Consider the following 8,893-nt stretch of genomic DNA (forward strand, 5'->3'; position numbering starts at 1 on the left):
TTCTGGTGCCGTTGCTACTGCTACTATTTATTCATACCACCTGTATTTCACTATCTCTTCGCCGAACTAGTGCACCTATTAGGTGTGTTGGGGACACAAGAGACTTCTTGCTTTGTGGTTGCAGGGTTGCATGAGAGGGATATCTTTGACCTCTTCCTCCCTGAGTTCGATAAACCTTGGGTGATCCACTTAAGGGAAAACTTGCTGCTGTTCTACAAACCTCTGCTCTTGGAGGCCCAACACTGTCTACAAGAAAAGGAGGGGACGTAGACATCAAGCTATTTTCTGGAGCCGTTGCCGGGGACGACACTCCATCAAGCCCGTCAACCGCCATCAAACCTCCCACGTCAACCTCGCGCCAGTTGTGGACAGCAAGCTATTTTTTGGCGCCGTTGCCGGGGAGGAAAGGTAAAAGGTACTCACACTCCGGATCTCGGCTACCAAGCTATTTTCCGCCGTTGTAAGTACTCGAAGCTATTTCCTTTAGATCCTGCAATTGCATCTTTTTGTTTCTTGTTTAAACTAGTAAGGCATAATGGAAAACAACAAAAATATGAGATATCTTTTTGAACTTTATCTTGAATTAGGACATGATGTGTTTGAAGAGAGAATTAAAAAACCCATGGAACTTTATATGCATGCTAATGGGAATGTTATTACTATGAATGCTTTGAACACCATTGTTGCTAATGCTATGGAAAATTCTAAGCTTGGGGAAGCTGATTTTGATGAGCATGATATTTTTAGTCCCCCAAGCATTGAGGAGAAAAATAACTTTGATGATACTTTGCCTCCTATTTATGATGATTATAATGATAGTAGTCTTTTAGTACCACCTGTTATGGAGGATAAATTTGATTATGATTACAATATGCCTCCTATATTTGATGATAGCTACTTTGTTGAATTTGCTCCCACTACAACTAATAAAATTGATTATGCTTATGTGGAGAGTAATAATTTTATGCATGAGACTCATGATAAGAATGCTTTATGTGATAGTTATATTGTTGAGTTTGCTCATGATACTACTGAAAGTTATTATGAGAGAGGAAAATATGGTTGTAGAAATTTTCATGTTACTAAAACACCTCTCTATATGCTGAAATTTTTGAAGTTACACTTGTTTTATCTTTCTATGCTTGTTGCATTATGCCTACATAACTTGTTTATTTACAAGATTCCTTTTCATAGGAAGCATGTTAGGCTTAAATGTGTTTTGAATTTGCCTCTTGATGCTCTCTTTTGCTTCAACTACTATTTCTTGCGAGTGCATCATTAAAACTGCTGAGCCCATCTTAATGGCTATAAAGAAAGAACTTCTTGGGAGATAACCCATGTGTTATTTTGCTACAGTACTTTGTTTTATATTTGTGTCTTGGAAGTTGTTTACTACTGTAGCAACCTCTCCTTATCCTAGTTTTGTGATTTTTTGTGCCAAGTGAAGCCTCTAATCGAAGGTTGATACTAGATTTGGATTTCTGCGCAGAAACAGATTTCTATCTGTCACGAATCTGGGCTGTTTTCTCTGTAGGTAACTCAGAAAAATATGCCAATTTACGTGTGTGTTCCTCAGATATGTACGCAACTTTTATTAGTTTTGAGTTTTCTGATTTGAGCAACGGAAGTATTTATTAAAAATTCGTCTTTACGGACTGTTCTGTTTTGACAGATTCTGCCTTTTATTTCGCATTGCTTCTTTCGCTGTGTTGGGTGGATTTCTTTGTTCCATTACCTTCCAGTAGCTTTGAGCAATGTCCAGAAGTGTTAAGAATGATTGTGTCACCTCTGAACATGTGAGTTTTTGATTATGTACTAACCCCTCTAATGAAGTTTATGAGAAGTTTGGTGTGAAGGAAGTTTTCAAGGGTCAAGAGAGGAGGATGATATACTATGATCAAGAAGAGTGAAAGCTCTAAGCTTGGGGATGCCCCGGTGGTTCATCCCTGCATATTTCAAGAAGACTCAAGCATCTAAGCTTGTGGATGCCCAAGGCACCCCCTTCTTCATCGGCAAATTATCAGGTTCCTTCTCTTGAAACTATATTTTTATACGGTCACATCTTATGTGCTTTACTTGGAGCGTCTGTATGCTTTTGTTTTTGTTTGTGTTTGAATAAATTGGATTACATCATGCTTGTGTGGGAGAGAGACACGCTCCGCTGTTGCATATGAACACATGTGTTCTTAGCTTTACTTTTAATTTCATGGCGAAGGTTGAAACTGCTTCGTTAATTTGTTATATGGTTGGAATCGGAAAATGCTACATGTAGTAATTGGTAAAATGTCTTGGATAATTTGATACTTGGCAATTGTTGTGCTCATGTTTAAGCTCTTGCATCATATACTTTGCACCTATTAATGAAGAAATACATAGAGCTTGCTAAAATTTGGTTTGCATAATTGGTCTCTCTAAGGTCTAGATAATTTCTAGTATTGAGTTTGAACAACAAGGAAGATGGTGTAAAGTCTTATAATGTTTACAATATGTCTTTTATGTGAGTTTTGCTGTACCGGTTCATCCTTGTGTTTGTTTCAAATAACCTTGCTAGCCTAAACCTTGTATCGAGAGGGAATACTTCTCATGCATCCAAAATCCTTAAGCCGACCACTATGCCATTTGTGTCCACCATACCTACCTACTACATGGTATTTTCTGCCATTCCAAGTAAATACTTCATGTGCTACCTTTAAACCTTCAAAATGCTTCTCAATTTGTGTTAATGTTTTATAGCTCATGAGGAAGTATGTGGTGTTTTATCTTTCGATCTTGTCATTTACTTTTGACAGACTTTCACAATGGACTAGTGGCTTCATCCGCTTATCCAATAATTTTGCAAAAAGAGCTGGCAATGGGTAACCCAGCCCCAATTAATTACAACTTGCATTAATAATTCTCTTCACATGTTTTGCTCTGATTCATCAGTAAGTGATACGTCTCCAACGTATCGATAATTTCTTATGTTCCATGCCATATTATTGATGTTATCTACATGTTTTATGCACACTTTATGTCATATTTGTGCATTTTCTGGAACTAACCTATTAACAAGATGCCGAAGTGCCAGTTGCTGTTTTCTGCTGTTTTTGGTTTCAGAAATCCTAGTAACGAAATATTCTCGGAATCGGACGAAATCAAGACCCAGGTTCCTATTTTCACCGGAAGCATCCAGAACACCCGAGAGCCGCCAGAGGGGGGCCCTGTGGGCCCCAGATGATAGGGTGGCGCGGCCTGGGCCCTGGCCACGCCAGCCTATGGTGCCACCGCCTCTTCGACCCTCCTGCGCCGCCTCTTCGCCTATATAAAGCCCCTGGATCGAAAACCCTGAGGCGAAGAACCACGATACGGAAAACCTTCCAGAGCCGCCGCCATCGCGAAGCCAAGATCTGGGGGACAGGAGTCTCTGTTCCGGCACCCTGCCGGAGCGGGGAAGTGCCCCCGGAAGGCTTCTCCATCGACACCGCTGCCATCTCCACCGCCATCTTCATCACCGCTGCTACTCCCATGAGGAGGGAGTAGTTCTCCATCGAGGCTCGGGGCTGTACCGGTAGCTATGTGGTTAATCTCTCTCCATGTACTTCAATACAATGATCTCATGAGCTACTTTACATGATTGAGATTTATATGAGTTTTGTATCACAATTCATCTATGTGCTACTCTAGTGATGTTATTAAAGTAGTTCTATTCCTCCTGCACGTGTGTAAAGGTGACTAGTGTGTGCACCGTGTGGTTCTTGTCGTAGGCTATGATCATGATCTCTTGTAGATTGTGGAGTTAATTATCATTATGATGGTATTGATGTGATCTATCTGGTTATGTTGATCTATCTTACACTATAAGGTTACTTAAATATGAACAAATTGTGGAGCTTGTTAACTCCGGCATTGAGGGTTCGTGTAATCCTACGCAATGCGTTCATCATCCAACAAAAGTGTAGAGTATGCATTTATCTATTCTGTTATGTGATCAATGTTGAGAGTGTCCACTAGTGAAAGTGTAATCCCTAGGCCTTGTTCCTAAATACTGCGTTACTACTACTTGTTTACTGTTTTACTGTGTTACTACTGCTGCAATACTACCACCATCAACTACACGCCAGCAAGCTATTTTCTGGCACCGTTGCTACTGCTCATTTATATTCATACCACCTGTATTTCACTATCTCTTCGCCGAACTAGTGCACCTATTTGGTGTGTTGGGGACACAAGAGACTTCTTGCTTTGTGGTTGCAGGGTTGCATGAGAGGGATATCTTTGACCTCTTCCTCCCTGAGTTCGATAAACCTTGGGTGATCCACTTAAGGGAAAACTTGCTGCTGTTCTACAAACCTCTGCTCTTGGAGGCCCAACAACATCTACAGAAAGGAGGGGGAACGTAGACATCAAGCACTTTTCCGGCGCCGTTGCCGGGGAGGAAAGGTAAAAGGCACTCATACTTCGGTTCCAGGTAAAGTACTTTTAAAGGCGCCATTGTGTTTGTGCTCAAAGCTATTTCCTTTAGATCCTGCAATTGCATCTTTTTGTTTCTTGTTTACACTAGTTTGGCATAATGGACAACAATGAGCTTCTTATTCTATTTCCTGATTTAAAACATGGATGGTTTGATCCGAAAATTAAAAAACCCATGAAACATGTTAGCATGAATACTTTGAACACCATTGTTGCTAATGATATGGAAGATTCTAAGCTTGGGGAAGCTGGCTTTGATGAGCATGATCTTTTTAGTCCCCCAAGCATTGAGGAGAAAATTTTCTTTGATGATACTTTGCCTCCTATTTATGATGATTATAATGATATTGGTCTTTTAGTGCCGCCTACTATGGAGAGTAATTTTTATGATGATAATACTATGCCTCCTACACTTGATGAGAATAATAATGATAGCTACTTTGTTGAATTTGCTCCTACTACAATTAATAAGAATAACTATGCTTATGTTGGGAGTAGTAATAATTTTATGCATGAGACTCATGATAAGAATGCTTTATGTGATAGTTATATTGTTGAGTTTGCTCATGTTACTACTGAAAGTTATTATGAGAGAGGAAAATATGGTTGTAGAAATTTTCATGTTACTAAAACACCTCTCTATGTGCTGAAATTTTTGAAGCTATACTTGTTTTATCTTCCTATGCTTGTTACTTTGCTCTTCATGAACTTGTTTATTTACAAGATTCCTATGCATAGGAAGCATGTTAGACTTAAATGTGTTTTAAATTTGCCTCTTGATGCTCTCTTTTGCTTCAAATACTATTTCTTGCGAGTGCATCATTAAAACTGCTGAGCCCATCTTAATGGCTATAAAGGAAACAACTTCTTGGGAGATAACCCATGTGTTATTTTGCCACAGTACTTTGTTTTATATTTGTGTCTTGGAAGTTTTTTAATACTGTAGCAACCTCTCCTTATCTTAGTTTTGTGTTTTGTTGTGCCAAGTAAAGTCTTTGATAGTAAAGTCAATACTAGATTTGGATTACTGCGCAGAAACTGTTTTCTTGCTGTCACGAATCTGGGCCTAATTCTCTGTAGGTAACTCAGAAAATTATGCCAATTTACGTGAGTGATCCTCAGATATGTACGCAACTTTCATTCAATTTGAGAATTTTCATCTGAGCAAGTCTGGTGCCATTTTAAAATTCGTCTTTACGGACTGTTCTGTTTTGACAGATTCTGCCTTTTATTTCGCATTGCTTCTTTCGCTGTGTTGGGTGGATTTCTTTGTTCCATTACCTTCCAGTAGCTTTGAGCAATGTCCAGAAGTGTTAAGAATGATTGTGTCACCTCTGAACATGTGAGTTTTTGATTATGCACTAACCCTCTAATGAGTTTGTTTCGAGTTTGGTGTGAAGGAAGTTTTCAAGGGTCAAGAGAGGAGGATGATATACTATGATCAAGGAGAGTGAAAGCTCTAAGCTTGGGGATGCCCCGGTGGTTCACCCCTGCATATATCAAGAAGACTCAAGCGTCTAAGCTTGGGGATGCCCAAGGCATCCCCTTCTTCATCGACAACATTATCAGGTTCCTCCCCTGAAACTATATTTTTATTCCATCACAGCTTATGTACTTTACTTGGAGCGTATGTGTGCTTTTGTTTTTGTTTTTGTTTGAATAAATGCTTGTGTGGGAGAGAGACACGCTCCGCTGTAGCATATGGACAAGTATGTCCTTAGGCTCTACTCATAATATTCATGGCGAAGTTTCCTCTTCGTTAAATTGTTATATGGTTGGAATTGGAAAATGATACATGTAGTAATTGCTATGATGTCTTGGATAATGTGATACTTGGCAATTGTTGTGCTCATGTTTAAGCTCTTGCATCATATGCTTTGCACCCATTAATGAAGAAATACATAGAGCATGCTAAAATTTGGTTTGCATATTTGGTTTCTCTAAGGTCTAGATAATTTCTAGTATTGAGTTTGAACAACAAGGAAGACGGTGTAGAGTCTTATAATGTTTTCAATATGTCTTTTATGTGAGTTTTGCTGCACCGGTTCATCCTTGTGTTTGTGTAAAACAACCTTGCTAGCCTAAACCTTGTATCGAGAGGGAATACTTCTCATGCATCCAAAATACTTGAGCCAACCACTATGCCATTTGTGTCCACCATACCTACCTACTACATGGTATTTTCCGCCATTCCAAAGTATATTGCTTGAGTGCTACCTTTAAAATTCCATCATTCACCTTTGCAATATATAGCTCATGGGACAAATAGTTTAAAAACTATTGTGGTATTGAATATGTAATTATGCACTTTATCTCTTATTAAGTTGCTTGTTGTGCGATAACCATGTTCCTGGGGACGCCATCAACTACTCTTTGTTGAATATCATGTGAGTTGCTATGCATGTTCGTCTTGTCTGAAGTAAGAGCGATCTACCACCTTATGGTTGGAGCATGCATATTGTTAGAGAAGAACATTGGGCCGCTAACTAAAGCCATGATCCATGGTGGAAGTTTCAGTTTTGGACAAATATCCTCAATCTCAAATGAGAAAATTATTAATTGTTGTTACATGCTTATGCATAAAAGAGGAGTCCATTATCTGTTGTCTATGTTGTCCCGGTATGGATGTCTAAGTTGAGAATAATCAATAGCGAGAAATCCAATGCGAGCTTTCTCCTTAGACCTTTGTACAGGCGGCATAGAGGTACCCCTTTGTGACACTTGGTTAAAACATGTGCATTGTGATGATCCGGTAGTCCAAGCTAATTAGAACAAGGTGCGGGCACTATTAGTACACTATGCATGAGGCTTGCAACTTGTAAGATATAATTTACATGATACATATGCTTTATTACTACCGTTGACAAAATTGTTTCATGTTTTCAAAATCAAAGCTCTAGCACAAATATAGCAATCGATGCTTTTCCTCTATGGAGGACCATTCTTTTACTTTCAATGTTGAGTCAGTTCACCTATTTCTCTCCACCTCAAGAAGCAAACACTTGTGTGAACTGTGCATTGATTCCTACATACTTGCATATTGCACTTGTTATATTACTCTATGTTGACAATTATCCATGAGATATACATGTTACAAGTTGAAAGCAACCGCTGAAACTTAATCTTCTTTTATGTTGCTTCAATACCTTTACTATGAATTATTGCTTTATGAGTTAACTCTTATGCAAGACTTATTGATGCTTGTCTTGAAGTGCTATTCATGAAAAGTCTTTGCTTTATGATTCAGTTGTTTACTCATGTCATTACCATTGTTTTGATCATTGCATTCATTACATATGATTTACAAATAGTTTGATCAAGGTTATGATGGCATGTCACTCCAGAAATTATCTTTGTTATCGTTTTACACCTTTCGGGGACGAAGCGAGAACTAAGCTTGGGGATGCTGATACGTCTCCAACGTATCGATAATTTCTTATGTTCCATGCCACATTATTGATGTTATCTACATGTTTTATGCACACTTTATGTCATATTTGTGCATTTTCTGGAACTAACCTATTAACAAGATGCCGAAGTGCCGATTCTTGTTTTGCTGTTTTTGGTTTCAGAAATCCTAGTAACGAAATATTCTCGGAATCGGACGAAATCAAGACCCAGGTTCCTATTTTCACCGGAAGCATCCAGAACACCCGAGAGCCGCCAGAGGGGGGCCCTGTGGGCCCCAGATGATAGGGTGGCGCGGCCTGGGCCCTGGCCGCGCCAGCCTATGGTGCCACCGCCTCTTCGACCCTCCTGCGCCGCCTCTTCGCCTATATAAAGCCCCTGGATCGAAAACCCTGAGGCGAAGAACCACGATACGGAAAACCTTCCAGAGCCGCCGCCATCGCGAAGCCAAGATCTGGGGGACAGGAGTCTCTGTTCCGGCACCCTGCCGGAGCGGGGAAGTGCCCCCGGAAGGCTTCTCCATCGACACCGCTGCCATCTCCACCGCCATCTTCATCACCGCTGCTACTCCCATGAGGAGGGAGTAGTTCTCCATCGAGGCTCGGGGCTGTACCGGTAGCTATGTGGTTAATCTCTCTCCATGTACTTCAATACAATGATCTCATGAGCTGCTTTACATGATTGAGATTTATATGAGTTTTGTATCACAATTCATCTATGTGCTACTCTAGTGATGTTATTAAAGTAGTTCTATTCCTCCTGCACGTGTGTAAAGGTGACTAGTGTGTGCACCGTGTGGTTCTTGTCGTAGGCTATGATCATGATCTCTTGTAGATTGTGGAGTTAATTATCATTATGATGGTATTGATGCGATCTATCTGGTTATGTTGATCTATCTTACACTATAAGGTTACTTAAATATGAACAAATTGTGGAGCTTGTTAACTCCGGCATTGAGGGTTCGTGTAATCCTACGCAATGCGTTCATCATCCAACAAAAGTGTAGAGTATGCATTTATCTATTCTGTTATGTGAT

Source organism: Lolium perenne, chromosome 3, assembly GCF_019359855.2.
Source record: "Lolium perenne isolate Kyuss_39 chromosome 3, Kyuss_2.0, whole genome shotgun sequence".
Taxonomy (NCBI): domain Eukaryota; kingdom Viridiplantae; phylum Streptophyta; class Magnoliopsida; order Poales; family Poaceae; genus Lolium; species Lolium perenne.